The sequence below is a fragment of the Hydractinia symbiolongicarpus genome, chromosome 7 (genome assembly GCF_029227915.1).
Source record: "Hydractinia symbiolongicarpus strain clone_291-10 chromosome 7, HSymV2.1, whole genome shotgun sequence".
Taxonomy (NCBI): domain Eukaryota; kingdom Metazoa; phylum Cnidaria; class Hydrozoa; order Anthoathecata; family Hydractiniidae; genus Hydractinia; species Hydractinia symbiolongicarpus.
Window position 1 is genome coordinate 6,834,669 of NC_079881.1, and position 15,259 is coordinate 6,849,927.

General features: G+C 37.6%; 13 non-coding genes across 13 annotated transcripts; all 13 read right to left on the bottom strand.

Moving 5' to 3' along the window:
• Positions 1-41: 41 nt before the first annotated feature.
• Positions 42-113, bottom strand: Trnap-agg (transfer RNA proline (anticodon AGG)). Its single transcript has one exon. It is a non-coding gene; the product is annotated as a tRNA-Pro (tRNA).
• A 593-nt stretch (positions 114-706) lies between these two features.
• Positions 707-778, bottom strand: Trnap-agg (transfer RNA proline (anticodon AGG)). Its single transcript has one exon. It is a non-coding gene; the product is annotated as a tRNA-Pro (tRNA).
• Positions 779-1,371: 593 nt separating this feature from the next.
• On the bottom strand, positions 1,372-1,443 carry Trnap-agg (transfer RNA proline (anticodon AGG)). The gene has a single exon. It is a non-coding gene; the product is annotated as a tRNA-Pro (tRNA).
• A 3,267-nt stretch (positions 1,444-4,710) lies between these two features.
• Trnap-agg (transfer RNA proline (anticodon AGG)) lies at positions 4,711-4,782 on the bottom strand. The gene has a single exon. It is a non-coding gene; the product is annotated as a tRNA-Pro (tRNA).
• Positions 4,783-5,375: 593 nt separating this feature from the next.
• On the bottom strand, positions 5,376-5,447 carry Trnap-agg (transfer RNA proline (anticodon AGG)). The gene has a single exon. It is a non-coding gene; the product is annotated as a tRNA-Pro (tRNA).
• Positions 5,448-6,036: 589 nt separating this feature from the next.
• Positions 6,037-6,108, bottom strand: Trnap-agg (transfer RNA proline (anticodon AGG)). Its single transcript has one exon. It is a non-coding gene; the product is annotated as a tRNA-Pro (tRNA).
• Positions 6,109-6,713: 605 nt separating this feature from the next.
• On the bottom strand, positions 6,714-6,785 carry Trnap-agg (transfer RNA proline (anticodon AGG)). Its single transcript has one exon. It is a non-coding gene; the product is annotated as a tRNA-Pro (tRNA).
• Positions 6,786-7,390: 605 nt separating this feature from the next.
• Positions 7,391-7,462, bottom strand: Trnap-agg (transfer RNA proline (anticodon AGG)). Its single transcript has one exon. It is a non-coding gene; the product is annotated as a tRNA-Pro (tRNA).
• Positions 7,463-8,736: 1,274 nt separating this feature from the next.
• On the bottom strand, positions 8,737-8,808 carry Trnap-agg (transfer RNA proline (anticodon AGG)). The gene has a single exon. It is a non-coding gene; the product is annotated as a tRNA-Pro (tRNA).
• A 1,258-nt stretch (positions 8,809-10,066) lies between these two features.
• Positions 10,067-10,138, bottom strand: Trnap-agg (transfer RNA proline (anticodon AGG)). Its single transcript has one exon. It is a non-coding gene; the product is annotated as a tRNA-Pro (tRNA).
• Positions 10,139-10,727: 589 nt separating this feature from the next.
• On the bottom strand, positions 10,728-10,799 carry Trnap-agg (transfer RNA proline (anticodon AGG)). The gene has a single exon. It is a non-coding gene; the product is annotated as a tRNA-Pro (tRNA).
• Positions 10,800-12,759: 1,960 nt separating this feature from the next.
• Trnap-agg (transfer RNA proline (anticodon AGG)) lies at positions 12,760-12,831 on the bottom strand. The gene has a single exon. It is a non-coding gene; the product is annotated as a tRNA-Pro (tRNA).
• Positions 12,832-14,105: 1,274 nt separating this feature from the next.
• Positions 14,106-14,177, bottom strand: Trnap-agg (transfer RNA proline (anticodon AGG)). Its single transcript has one exon. It is a non-coding gene; the product is annotated as a tRNA-Pro (tRNA).
• Between the last annotated feature and the right edge of the window lie 1,082 nt (positions 14,178-15,259).

Genomic DNA, 15,259 nt, shown 5'->3' on the forward strand with positions numbered 1-15,259 from the left:
CCGAACTTATGACACTTACCAATTATGTGTGATTGTTAGTTGGGCCTGTCCGGGAGTTGAACCCGGGACCTCTCGCACCCTAAGCGAGAATCATGCCACTAGACCAACAGGCCATAGGAATCGTCTAAAATATTTAGGGAAAGTTGTGCAAGGTCTTACGTGAAATATCCATCACACAGAACACAAAAAATGTTGTTTTTTCTTCAAAACATTCATAACATGAATGTTGGATATTGTTCCATGAATTGTCAAGTCAACCATACAATCCAAGCCACGAAAAATCTCAACCAAAATATTTTTTAGCAATTGTCAGTTGATTGGTTATTACCCTTTACAGTAGAATAAAGTCTTATGCACAAATTGTGCGATAAGCAATTGGACCTGCGCGGGAGTTTATCCTGCGACATCTCGCACAAGAAGCGAGAATCATACTAATAGACCAACAGGCCAGGATATCATTGAAACCTCCGATTGTGTCATTACGTGCAGAGATGATTACTGAATATTTGTAAGAATTAGGTTACAAATAGCTTCCTCGTGGGCAATGCATACAGACAAATCGGAGTGTAAAGTTGATTTTTAAAATTGTAAAGTAACATTTTTCAAACAAATCCATAAAACAACTCTGTCAAGAATCATCATTCCAGAGATAGTAAATGCTTCACCGAAGCTTATGACACTTACCAATTATGTGTGATTGTTAGTTGGGCCTGTCCGGGAGTTGAACCCGGGACCTCTCGCACCCTAAGCGAGAATCATGGCACTAGACCAACAGGCCATAGGAATCGTCTAAAATATTTAGGGAACAATTGTGCGAGGTCTTACGTGAAATATCCATCACATAGAACACAAAAAATGCTGTTTTTTTTTCAAAACATTCATAATATGAATGTTGGATATTATTTCTTGAATTGTCAAGACAACCATACAATCCAAGGCACGAAAAAGCTCAACCAAAATATTTTTCAGCAATTGTCCCTTGATTGGTTATTACCCTTTACAGTAAAATATAGCCTTATGCACAAATTTGCGATAAGCAATGGGGCCTGTGCGGGAGTTTAGCCTGCGACATATCGCACCAGAAGCGAGAATCATACTAATAGGCCAACAGGCCAGGATATCATTGAAACCTCCGATTGTGTCATTATATGGAGGGAGGATTACTGAATATTTGTAGGAAAGAGGTTACAAATAGCTTCCTCGTGGGCAATGCATACAGACAAATCGGAGTGTAATGTTGATTTGTAAAAATGTAAAGTAACATTTTTCAAACAAATCCATAAAACAACTCTGTCAAGAATCATCATTCCAGAGATAGTAAATGCTTCACCGAAGCTTATGACACTTACCAATTATGTGTGATTGTTAGTTGGGCCTGTCCGGGAGTTGAACCCGGGACCTCTCGCACCCTAAGCGAGAATCATGCCACTAGACCAACAGGCCATAGGAATCGTCTAAAATATTTAGGGAACAATTGTGCAAGGTCTTACGTGAAATATCCATCACATAGAACACAAAAAATGCTTTTTTTTTTTCAAAACATTCATAATATGAATGTTGGATATTATTTCTTGAATTGTCAAGACAACCATACAATCTAAGCTACGAAAAAGCTCAACCAAAATATTTTTCAGCAATTGTCAGTTGATTGGTTTTTACCCTTTACAGTAGAATATAGCCTTATGCTCAAATTTTCGATAAGCAATTGGGCCTGTGCGGGAGTTTAACCTGCGACATCTCGCACCTGAAGCGAGAATCATACTAATAGGCCAACAGGCCAGGATATCATTGAAACCTCCGATTGTGTAATTATGTGCAGAGAAGATTACTGAAAATTTGTAGGAAAGAAGTTACAAATAGCTTCCTCGTGGGCAATGCATACAGACAAATCGGAGTGTAATGTTGATTTGTAAAAATGTAAAGTAACATTTTTGAAACGAATCCATAAAGCAACTCTGTCAAGAATTCATTTCGAGAATCGTCATTCCAGAGATAGTAAATGCTTCACCGAACCTTATGACACGAATTATGTGTGATTTGTAGTTGGGCCAGTCCGGGAGTTGAATCCGGGACCTCTGGCACCCCAATCGACAATCATGTCACTATACCAACAGGCCATAGAAATCGTCTAAAATATTTAGGGAACAACTTGTTCAAAGTCTTACGTGAAATATCCATCACACAGAACACAAAAAATGTTGCTTTTTCTTCAAAACATTTATAACATGAGTGTTGGATATTATTTCTTGAATTGACAAGACAACCATACAATCCAAGCCACGAAAAAGCTCAACAAAAATATTTTTCAGCAATTGTCAATTGATTGGTTATTACCCTTTACAGTAGAACATAGTCTTATGCACAAATTTGTGATAGTCAATTGGGCCTGTGCGGGAGTTTTACCTGCGACATCTCGCACCAGAAGCGAGAATCATATTAATAGACCAACAGGCCAGGATATCATTGAAACCTCCGATTGTGTAATTATGTGCAGAGAAGATTACTGAAAATTTGTAAGAAAGAGGTTACAAATAGCTTCCTGGTGGGAAATGCATATAGACAAATCGCAGTGTAAAGTTGATTTGTAAAATTGTAAAGTAACATTTTTGAAACGAATCCATAAAACAACTCTGTCAAGAATCATCATTCCAGAGATAGTAAATGCTTCACCGAAGCTTATGAGACTTACCAATTATGTGTGATTGTTAGTTGGGCCTGTCCGGGAGTTGAAACCGGGACCTCTCGCACCATAAGCGAGAATCATGCCACTAGAGCAACAGGCCATAGGAATCGTCTAAAATATTTAGGGAAAATTGTGCAAGGTCTTACGTGAAATATCCATCACCTAGAACACAAAAAATTCTGTTTTTTTCTAAACATTCATAATATGAATGTTGGATATTATTTCTTGAATTGTCAAGACAACCATACAATCTAAGCTACGAAAAAGCTCAACCAAAATATTTTTCAGCAATTGTCAGTTGATTGGTTATTACCCTTTACAGTAGAATATAGCCTTATGCTCAAATTTTCGATAAGCAATTGGGCCTGTGCGGGAGTTTAACCTGCGACATCTCGCACCTGAAGCGAGAATCATACTAATAGGCCAACAGGCCAGGATATCATTGAAACCTCCGATTGTGTAATTATGTGCAGAGAAGATTACTGAAAATTTGTAGGAAAGAAGTTACAAATAGCTTCCTCGTGGGCAATGCATACAGACAAATCGGAGTGTAATGTTGATTTGTAAAAATGTAAAGTAACATTTTTGAAACGAATCCATAAAGCAACTCTGTCAAGAATTCATTTCGAGAATCGTCATTCCAGAGATAGTAAATGCTTCACCGAACCTTATGACACGAATTATGTGTGATTTGTAGTTGGGCCAGTCCGGGAGTTGAATCCGGGACCTCTGGCACCCCAATCGACAATCATGTCACTATACCAACAGGCCATAGAAATCGTCTAAAATATTTAGGGAACAACTTGTTCAAAGTCTTACGTGAAATATCCATCACACAGAACACAAAAAATGTTGCTTTTTCTTCAAAACATTTATAACATGAGTGTTGGATATTATTTCTTGAATTGACAAGACAACCATACAATCCAAGCCACGAAAAAGCTCAACAAAAATATTTTTCAGCAATTGTCAATTGATTGGTTATTACCCTTTACAGTAGAACATAGTCTTATGCACAAATTTGCGATAGTCAATTGGGCCTGTGCGGGAGTTTTACCTGCGACATCTCGCACCAGAAGCGAGAATCATATTAATAGACCAACAGGCCAGGATATCATTGAAACCTCCGATTGTGTAATTATGTGCAGAGAAGATTACTGAAAATTTGTAAGAAAGAGGTTACAAATCGCTTCCTGGTGGGAAATGCATATAGACAAATCGCAGTGTAAAGTTGATTTGTAAAATTGTAAAGTAACATTTTTGAAACGAATCCATAAAACAACTCTGTCAAGAATCATCATTCCAGAGATAGTAAATGCTTCACCGAAGCTTATGAGACTTACCAATTATGTGTGATTGTTAGTTGGGCCTGTCCGGGAGTTGAAACCGGGACCTCTCGCACCATAAGCGAGAATCATGCCACTAGAGCAACAGGCCATAGGAATCGTCTAAAATATTTAGGGAAAATTGTGCAAGGTCTTACGTGAAATATCCATCACCTAGAACACAAAAAATTCTGTTTTTTTCAAAACATTCATAATATGAATGTTGGATATTATTTCTTGAATTGTCAAGACAACCATACAATCCAAGGCACGAAAAAGCTCAACCAAAATATTTTTCAGCAATTGTCCGTTGATTGGTTATTACCCTTTACAGTAAAATATAGCCTTATGCACAAATTTGCGATAAGCAATTGGGCCTGTGCGGGAGTTTAGCCTGCGACATCTCGCACCAGAAGCGAGAATCATACTAAAAGACCAACAGGCCAGGATATCATTGAAACCTCCGATTGTGTCATTATATGGAGGGAGGATTACTGAATATTTGTAGGAAAGAGGTTACAAATAGCTTCCTCGTGGGCAATGCATACAGACAAATCGGAGTGTAATGTTGATTTGTAAAAATGTAAAGTAACATTTTTCAAACAAATCCATAAAACAACTCTGTCAAGAATCATCATTCCAGAGATAGTAAATGCTTCACCGAAGCTTATGACACTTACCAATTATGTGTGATTGTTAGTTGGGCCTGTCCGGGAGTTGAACCCGGGACCTCTCGCACCCTAAGCGAGAATCATGCCACTAGACCAACAGGCCATAGGAATCGTCTAAAATATTTAGGGAACAATTGTGCAAGGTCTTACGTGAAATATCCATCACATAGAACACAAAAAATGCTGTTTTTTTTTCAAAACATTCATAATATGAATGTTGGATATTATTTCTTGAATTGTCAAGACAACCATACAATCCAAGCCACGAAAAAGCTCAACCAAAATATTTTTCAGCAATTGTCAGTTCATTGGTTATTACCCTTTACAGTAGAATATAGCCTTATGCACAAATTTGCGATAAGCAATTGGGCCTGTGCGGGAGTTTAACCTGCGACATCTCGCACCTGAAGCTAGAATCATACTATTAGGCCAACAGGCCAGGATATCATTGCAACCTCCGATTGTGTAATTATGTGCAGAGAAGATTACTGAAAATTTGTAGGAAAGAGGTTACAAATAGCTTCCTCGTGGGCAATGCATATAGACAAATCGGAGTGTAAAGTTGATTTGTAAAATTGTAAAGTAACATTTTTCAAACAAATCCATAAAACAACTCTGTCAAGAATCATTATTCCAGAGATAGTAAATGCTTCACCGAAGCTTATGACACTTACCAATTATGTGTGATTGTTAGTTGGGCCTGTCCGGGAGTTGAACCCGGGACCTCTCGCACCCTAAGCGAGAATCATGCCACTAGACCAACAGGCCATAGGAATCGTCTAAAATATTTAGGGAAAATTGTGCAAGGTCTTACGTGAAATATCCATCACCTAGAACACAAAAACTCTGTTTTTTTCAAAACATTCATAATATGAATGTTGGATATTATTTCTTGAATTGTCAAGACAACCATACAATCCAAGCCACGAAAAAGCTCAACCAAAATATTTTTCAGCAATTGTCCGTTGATTGGTTATTACCCTTTACAGTAAAATATAACCTTATGCACAAATTTGCGATAAGCAATTGGGCCTGTGCGGGAGTTTAGCCTGCGACATCTCGCACCAGAAGCGAGAATCATACTAATAGGCCAACAGGCCAGGATATCATTGAAACCTCCGATTGTGTCATTATATGGAGGGAGGATTACTGAATATTTGTAGGAAAGAGGTTACAAATAGCTTCCTCGTGGGCAATGCATACAGACAAATCGGAGTGTAATGTTGATTTGTAAAAATGTAAAGTAACATTTTTCAAACAAATCCATAAAACAACTCTGTCAAGAATCATCATTCCAGAGATAGTAAATGCTTCACCGAAGCTTATGACACTTACCAATTATGTGTGATTGTTAGTTGGGCCTGTCCGGGAGTTGAACCCGGGACCTCTCTCACCCTAAGCGAGAATCATGCCACTAGACCAACAGGCCATAGGAATCGTCTAAAATATTTAGGGAACAATTGTGCAAGGTCTTACGTGAAATATCCATCACATAGAACACAAAAAATGCTGTTTTTTTTTCAAAACATTCATAATATGAATGTTGGATATTATTTTTGAATTGTCAAGACAACCATACAATCCAAGCTACGAAAAAGCTCAACCAAAATATTTTTCAGCAATTGTCAGTTGATTGGTTATTAGCCTTTACAGTAGAATATAGCCTTATGCACAAATTTTCGATAAGCAATTGGACCTGTGCGGGATGTTAACCTGCGACATCTCGCACCTGAAGCGAGAATCATACTAATAGGCCAACAGGCCAGGATATCATTGAAACCTCCGATTGTGTAATTATGTGCAGAGAAGATTACTGAAAATTTGTAGGAAAGAAGTTACAAATAGCTTCCTCGTGGGCAATGCATACAGACAAATCGGAGTGTAATGTTGATTTGTAAAAATGTAAAGTAACATTTTTAAAACGAATCCATAAAGCAACTCTGTTAAGAATTCATTTCGAGAATCGTCATTTCAGAGATAGTAAATGCTTCACCGAATCTTATGACACTTACCAATTATGTGTGATTGTTAGTTGGGCCTGTCCGGGAGTTGAACCCGGGACCTCTCTCACCCTAAGCGAGAATCATGCCACTAGACCAACAGGCCATAGGAATCGTCTAAAATATTTAGGGAACAATTGTGCAAGGTCTTACGTGAAATATCCATCACATAGAACACAAAAAATGCTGTTTTTTTTTCAAAACATTCATAATATGAATGTTGGATATTATTTTTGAATTGTCAAGACAACCATACAATCCAAGCTACGAAAAAGCTCAACCAAAATATTTTTCAGCAATTGTCAGTTGATTGGTTATTAGCCTTTACAGTAGAATATAGCCTTATGCACAAATTTTCGATAAGCAATTGGACCTGTGCGGGATGTTAACCTGCGACATCTCGCACCTGAAGCGAGAATCATACTAATAGGCCAACAGGCCAGGATATCATTGAAACCTCCGATTGTGTAATTATGTGCAGAGAAGATTACTGAAAATTTGTAGGAAAGAAGTTACAAATAGCTTCCTCGTGGGCAATGCATACAGACAAATCGGAGTGTAATGTTGATTTGTAAAAATGTAAAGTAACATTTTTAAAACGAATCCATAAAGCAACTCTGTTAAGAATTCATTTCGAGAATCGTCATTCCAGAGATAGTAAATGCTTCACCGAATCTTATGACACTTACCAATTATTTGTGATTTTTAGTTGGGCCTGTCCGGGAGTTGAACACGGGACCTCTCGCACCCTAAGCGAGAATCATACCACTAGACCAACAGGCCATACGAATCATCTAAAATATTTAGGGAACAACTTGTTTAAAGTCTTACGTGAAATATCCATCACAAAGAACACAAAAAATGTTGTTTTTTCTTCAAAACATTCATAACATGAATGTTGGATATTATTTCTTGAATTGTCAAGTCAACCATACAATCCAAGCCACGAAAAAGCTCAACCAAAATATTTTTTAGCAATTGTCAGTTGATTGGTTATTACCCTTTACAATAGAATATAGTCTAAGGCACAAATTTGCGATAATCAATTGGGCCTGTGCGGGAGTTTAACCTGCGACATCTCGCACCAGAAGCGAGAATCATACTAATAGACCAACAGGCCAGGATATCATTGAAACCTCTTGTTGTGTCATTATATGGAGGGAGGATTACTGAATATTTTTAGGAAAGAGGTTACAAATAGCTTCCTCGTGGGCAATGCATACAGACAAATCGAAGTGTAATGTTGATTTGTAAAAATGTAAAGTAACATTTTTGAAACGAATCCATAAAGCAACTCTGTCAAGAATTCATTTCGAGAATCGTCATTTCAGAGATAGTAAATGCTTCACCGAATCTTATGACACTTACCAATTATGTGTGATATTTTGTTGGGCCTGTCCGGGAGTTGAATCCGGGACCTCTGGCAACCTAATCGACAATCATGTCACTATACCAACAGGCCATAGGAATCGTCTAAAATATTTAGGGAACAACTTGTTCAAAGTCTTACGTGAAATATCCATCACACAAAACACAAAAAATGTTGCTTTTTCTTCAAAACATTCATAACATGAGTGTTGGATATTATTTCTTGAATTGACAAGACAACCATACAATCGAAGCCACGAAAAAGCTCAACAAAAATATTTTTCAGCAATTGTCAGTTGATTGGTTATTACCCTTTACAGTAGAACATAGTCTTATGCACAAATTTGCGATAAGCAATTGGGCCTGTGCGGGAGTTTTACCTGCGACATCTCGCAACAGAAGGGAGAATCATATTAATAGACCAACAGGCCAGGATATCATTGAAACCTCCGATTGTGTAATTATGTGCAGAGAAGATTACTAAAAAATTTGTAGGAAAGAGGTTACAAATAGCTTCCTGGTGGGAAATGCATATAGACAAATCGCAGTGTAAAGTTGATTTGTAAAATTGTAAAGTAACATTTTTGAAACGAATCCATAAAACAACTCTGTCAAGAATCATCATTCCAGAGATAGTAAATGCTTCACCGAAGCTTATGACACTTACCAATTATGTGTGATTGTTAGTTGGGCCTGTCCGGGAGTTGAACCCGGGACCTCTCGCACCCTAAGCGAGAATCATGCCACTAGACCAACAGGCCATAGGAATCGTCTAAAATATTTAGGGAAAATTGTGCAAGGTCTTACGTGAAATATCCATCACACAGAACACAAAAAATGTTGTTTTTTCTTCAAAACATTCATAACATGAATGTTGGATATTGTTCCATGAATTGTCAAGTCAACCATACAATCCAAGCCACGAAAAATCTCAACCAAAATATTTTTTAGCAATTGTCAGTTGATTGGTTATTACCCTTTACAGTAGAATAAAGTCTTATGCACAAATTGTGCGATAAGCAATTGGGCCTGCGCGGGAGTTTATCCTGCGACATCTCGCACAAGAAGCGAGAATCATACTAATAGACCAACAGGCCAGGATATCATTGAAACCTCCGATTGTGTCATTACGTGCAGAGATGATTACTGAATATTTGTAAGAATTAGGTTACAAATAGCTTCCTCGTGGGCAATGCATACAGACAAATCGGAGTGTAAAGTTGATTTTTAAAATTGTAAAGTAACATTTTTCAAACAAATCCATAAAACAACTCTGTCAAGAATCATCATTCCAGAGATAGTAAATGCTTCACCGAAGCTTATGACACTTACCAATTATGTGTGATTGTTAGTTGGGCCTGTCCGGGAGTTGAACCCGGGACCTTTCGCACCCTAAGCGAGAATCATGGCACTAGACCAACAGGCCATAGGAATCGTCTAAAATATTTAGGGAACAATTGTGCGAGGTCTTACGTGAAATATCCATCACATAGAACACAAAAAATGCTGTTTTTTTTTCAAAACATTCATAATTTGAATGTTGGATATTATTTCTTGAATTGTCAAGACAACCATACAATCCAAGGCACGAAAAATCTCAACCAAAATATTTTTCAGCAATTGTCAGTTCATTGGTTATTACCCTTTACAGTAGAATATAGCCTTATGCACAAATTTGCGATAAGCAATTGGGCCTGTGCGGGAGTTTAACCTGCGACATCTCGCACCTGAAGCTAGAATCATACTATTAGGCCAACAGGCCAGGATATCATTGCAACCTCCGATTGTGTAATTATGTGCAGAGAAGATTACTGAAAATTTGTAGGAAAGAGGTTACAAATAGCTTCCTCGTGGGCAATGCATATAGACAAATCGGAGTGTAAAGTTGATTTGTAAAATTGTAAAGTAACATTTTTCAAACAAATCCATAAAACAACTCTGTCAAGAATCATTATTCCAGAGATAGTAAATGCTTCACCGAAGCTTATGACACTTACCAATTATGTGTGATTGTTAGTTGGGCCTGTCCGGGAGTTGAACCCGGGACCTCTCGCACCCTAAGCGAGAATCATGCCACTAGACCAACAGGCCATAGGAATCGTCTAAAATATTTAGGGAAAATTGTGCAAGGTCTTACGTGAAATATCCATCACCTAGAACACAAAAACTCTGTTTTTTTCAAAACATTCATAATATGAATGTTGGATATTATTTCTTGAATTGTCAAGACAACCATACAATCCAAGCCACGAAAAAGCTCAACCAAAATATTTTTCAGCAATTGTCCGTTGATTGGTTATTACCCTTTACAGTAAAATATAACCTTATGCACAAATTTGCGATAAGCAATTGGGCCTGTGCGGGAGTTTAGCCTGCGACATCTCGCACCAGAAGCGAGAATCATACTAATAGGCCAACAGGCCAGGATATCATTGAAACCTCCGATTGTGTCATTATATGGAGGGAGGATTACTGAATATTTGTAGGAAAGAGGTTACAAATAGCTTCCTCGTGGGCAATGCATACAGACAAATCGGAGTGTAATGTTGATTTGTAAAAATGTAAAGTAACATTTTTCAAACAAATCCATAAAACAACTCTGTCAAGAATCATCATTCCAGAGATAGTAAATGCTTCACCGAAGCTTATGACACTTACCAATTATGTGTGATTGTTAGTTGGGCCTGTCCGGGAGTTGAACCCGGGACCTCTCTCACCCTAAGCGAGAATCATGCCACTAGACCAACAGGCCATAGGAATCGTCTAAAATATTTAGGGAACAATTGTGCAAGGTCTTACGTGAAATATCCATCACATAGAACACAAAAAATGCTGTTTTTTTTTCAAAACATTCATAATATGAATGTTGGATATTATTTTTGAATTGTCAAGACAACCATACAATCCAAGCTACGAAAAAGCTCAACCAAAATATTTTTCAGCAATTGTCAGTTGATTGGTTATTAGCCTTTACAGTAGAATATAGCCTTATGCACAAATTTTCGATAAGCAATTGGACCTGTGCGGGATGTTAACCTGCGACATCTCGCACCTGAAGCGAGAATCATACTAATAGGCCAACAGGCCAGGATATCATTGAAACCTCCGATTGTGTAATTATGTGCAGAGAAGATTACTGAAAATTTGTAGGAAAGAAGTTACAAATAGCTTCCTCGTGGGCAATGCATACAGACAAATCGGAGTGTAATGTTGATTTGTAAAAATGTAAAGTAACATTTTTAAAACGAATCCATAAAGCAACTCTGTTAAGAATTCATTTCGAGAATCGTCATTCCAGAGATAGTAAATGCTTCACCGAATCTTATGACACTTACCAATTATTTGTAATTTTTAGTTGGGCCTGTCCGGGAGTTGAACACGGGACCTCTCGCACCCTAAGAGAGAATCATACCACTAGACCAACAGGCCATACGAATCATCTAAAATATTTAGGGAACAACTTGTTTAAAGTCTTACGTGAAATATCCATCACACAGAACACAAAAAATGTTGTTTTTTCTTCAAAACATTCATAACATGAATGTTGGATATTATTTCTTGAATTGTCAAGTCAACCATACAATCCAAGCCACGAAAAAGCTCAACCAAAATATTTTTTAGCAATTGTCAGTTGATTGGTTATTACCCTTTACAATAGAATATAGTCTAAGGCACAAATTTGCGATAATCAATTGGGCCTGTGCGGGAGTTTAACCTGCGACATCTCGCACCAGAAGCGAGAACCATACTAATAGACCAACAGGCCAGGATATCATTGAAACCTCTTGTTGTGTCATTATATGGAGGGAGGATTACTGAATATTTTTAGGAAAGAGGTTACAAATAGCTTCCTCGTGGGCAATGCATACAGACAAATCGAAGTGTAATGTTGATTTGTAAAAATGTAAAGTAACATTTTTGAAACGAATCCATAAAGCAACTCTGTCAAGAATTCATTTCGAGAATCGTCATTTCAGAGATAGTAAATGCTTCACCGAATCTTATGACACTTACCAATTATGTGTGATTGTTAGTTGGGCCTGTCCGGGAGTTGAACCCGGGACCTCTCTCACCCTAAGCGAGAATCATGCCAGTAGACCAACAGGCCATAGGAATCGTCTAAAATATTCAGGGAACAATTGTGCAAGGTCTTACGTGAAATATCCATCACATAGAACACAAAAAATGCTGTTTTTTTTCAAAACATTCATAATATGAATGTTGGATATTATTTTTGAATTGTCAAGACAACCATACAATCCAAGCTACGAAAAAGCTCAACCAAAATATTTTTCAGCAATTGTCAGTTGATTGGTTATTAGCCTTTACAGTAGAATATAGCCTTATGCACAAATTTTCGATAAGCAATTGGACCTGTGCGGGATGTTAACCTGCGACATCTCGCACCTGAAGCGAGAATCATACTAATAGGCCAACAGGCCAGGATATCATTGAAACCTCCGATTGTGTAATTATGTGCAGAGAAGATTACTGAAAATTTGTAGGAAAGAAGTTACAAATAGCTTCCTCGTGGGCAATGCATACAGACAAATCGGAGTGTAATGTTGATTTGTAAAAATGTAAAGTAACATTTTTAAAACGAATCCATAAAGCAACTCTGTTAAGAATTCATTTCGAGAATCGTCATTCCAGAGATAGTAAATGCTTCACCGAATCTTATGACACTTACCAATTATTTGTGATTTTTAGTTGGGCCTGTCCGGGAGTTGAACACGGGACCTCTCGCACCCTAAGCGAGAATCATACCACTAGACCAACAGGCCATACGAATCATCTAAAATATTTAGGGAACAACTTGTTTAAAGTCTTACGTGAAATATCCATCACAAAGAACACAAAAAATGATGTTTTTTCTTCAAAACATTCATAACATGAATGTTGGATATTATTTCTTGAATTGTCAAGTCAACCATACAATCCAAGCCACGAAAAAGCTCAACCAAAATATTTTTTAGCAATTGTCAGTTGATTGGTTATTACCCTTTACAATAGAATATAGTCTAAGGCACAAATTTGCGATAATCAATTGGGCCTGTGCGGGAGTTTAACCTGCGACATCTCGCACCAGAAGCGAGAATCATACTAATAGACCAACAGGCCAGGATATCATTGAAACCTCTTGTTGTGTCATTATATGGAGGGAGGATTACTGAATATTTTTAGGAAAGAGGTTACAAATAGCTTCCTCGTGGGCAATGCATACAGACAAATCGAAGTGTAATGTTGATTTGTAAAAATGTAAAGTAACATTTTTGAAACGAATCCATAAAGCAACTCTGTCAAGAATTCATTTCGAGAATCGTCATTTCAGAGATAGTAAATGCTTCACCGAATCTTATGACACTTACCAATTATGTGTGATATTTTGTTGGGCCTGTCCGGGAGTTGAATCCGGGACCTCTGGCAACCTAATCGACAATCATGTCACTATACCAACAGGCCATAGGAATCGTCTAAAATATTTAGGGAACAACTTGTTCAAAGTCTTACGTGAAATATCCATCACACAGAACACAAAAAATGTTGCTTTTTCTTCAAAACATTCATAACATGAGTGTTGGATATTATTTCTTGAATTGACAAGACAACCATACAATCGAAGCCACGAAAAAGCTCAACAAAAATATTTTTCAGCAATTGTCAGTTGATTGGTTATTACCCTTTACAGTAGAACATAGTCTTATGCACAAATTTGCGATAAGCAATTGGGCCTGTGCGGGAGTTTTACCTGCGACATCTCGCAACAGAAGCGAGAATCATATTAATAGACCAACAGGCCAGGATATCATTGAAACCTCCGATTGTGTAATTATGTGCAGAGAAGATTACTAAAAAATTTGTAGGAAAGAGGTTACAAATAGCTTCCTGGTGGGAAATGCATATAGACAAATCGCAGTGTAAAGTTGATTTGTAAAATTGTAAAGTAACATTTTTGAAACGAATCCATAAAACAACTCTGTCAAGAATCATCATTCCAGAGATAGTAAATGCTTCACCGAAGCTTATGACACTTACCAATTATGTGTGATTGTTAGTTGGGCCTGTCCGGGAGTTGAACCCGGGACCTCTCGCACCCTAAGCGAGAATCATGCCACTAGACCAACAGGCCATAGGAATCGTCTAAAATATTTAGGGAAAATTGTGCAAGGTCTTACGTGAAATATCCATCACACAGAACACAAAAAATGTTGTTTTTTCTTCAAAACATTCATAACATGAATGTTGGATATTGTTCCATGAATTGTCAAGTCAACCATACAATCCAAGCCACGAAAAATCTCAACCAAAATATTTTTTAGCAATTGTCAGTTGATTGGTTATTACCCTTTACAGTAGAATAAAGTCTTATGCACAAATTGTGCGATAAGCAATTGGGCCTGCGCGGGAGTTTATCCTGCGACATCTCGCACAAGAAGCGAGAATCATACTAATAGACCAACAGGCCAGGATATCATTGAAACCTCCGATTGTGTCATTACGTGCAGAGATGATTACTGAATATTTGTAAGAATTAGGTTACAAATAGCTTCCTCGTGGGCAATGCATACAGACAAATCGGAGTGTAAAGTTGATTTTTAAAATTGTAAAGTAACATTTTTCAAACAAATCCATAAAACAACTCTGTCAAGAATCATCATTCCAGAGATAGTAAATGCTTCACCGAAGCTTATGACACTTACCAATTATGTGTGATTGTTAGTTGGGCCTGTCCGGGAGTTGAACCCGGGACCTTTCGCACCCTAAGCGAGAATCATGGCACTAGACCAACAGGCCATAGGAATCGTCTAAAATATTTAGGGAACAATTGTGCGAGGTCTTACGTGAAATATCCATCACATAGAACACAAAAAATGCTGTTTTTTTTCAAAACATTCATAATTTGAATGTTGGATATTATTTCTTGAATTGTCAAGACAACCATACAATCCAAGGCACGAAAAATCTCAACCAAAATATTTTTCAGCAATTGTCCCTTGATTGGTTATTACCCTTTACAGCAAAATATAGCCTTATGCACAAATTTGCGATAAGCAATGGGGCCTGTGCGGGAGTTTAGCCTGCGACATATCGCACCAGAAGCGAGAATCATACTAATAGGCCAACAGGCCAGGATATCATTGAAACCTCAGATTGTGTCATTATATGGAGGGAGGATTACTGAATATTTGTAGGAAAGAGGTTACAAATAGC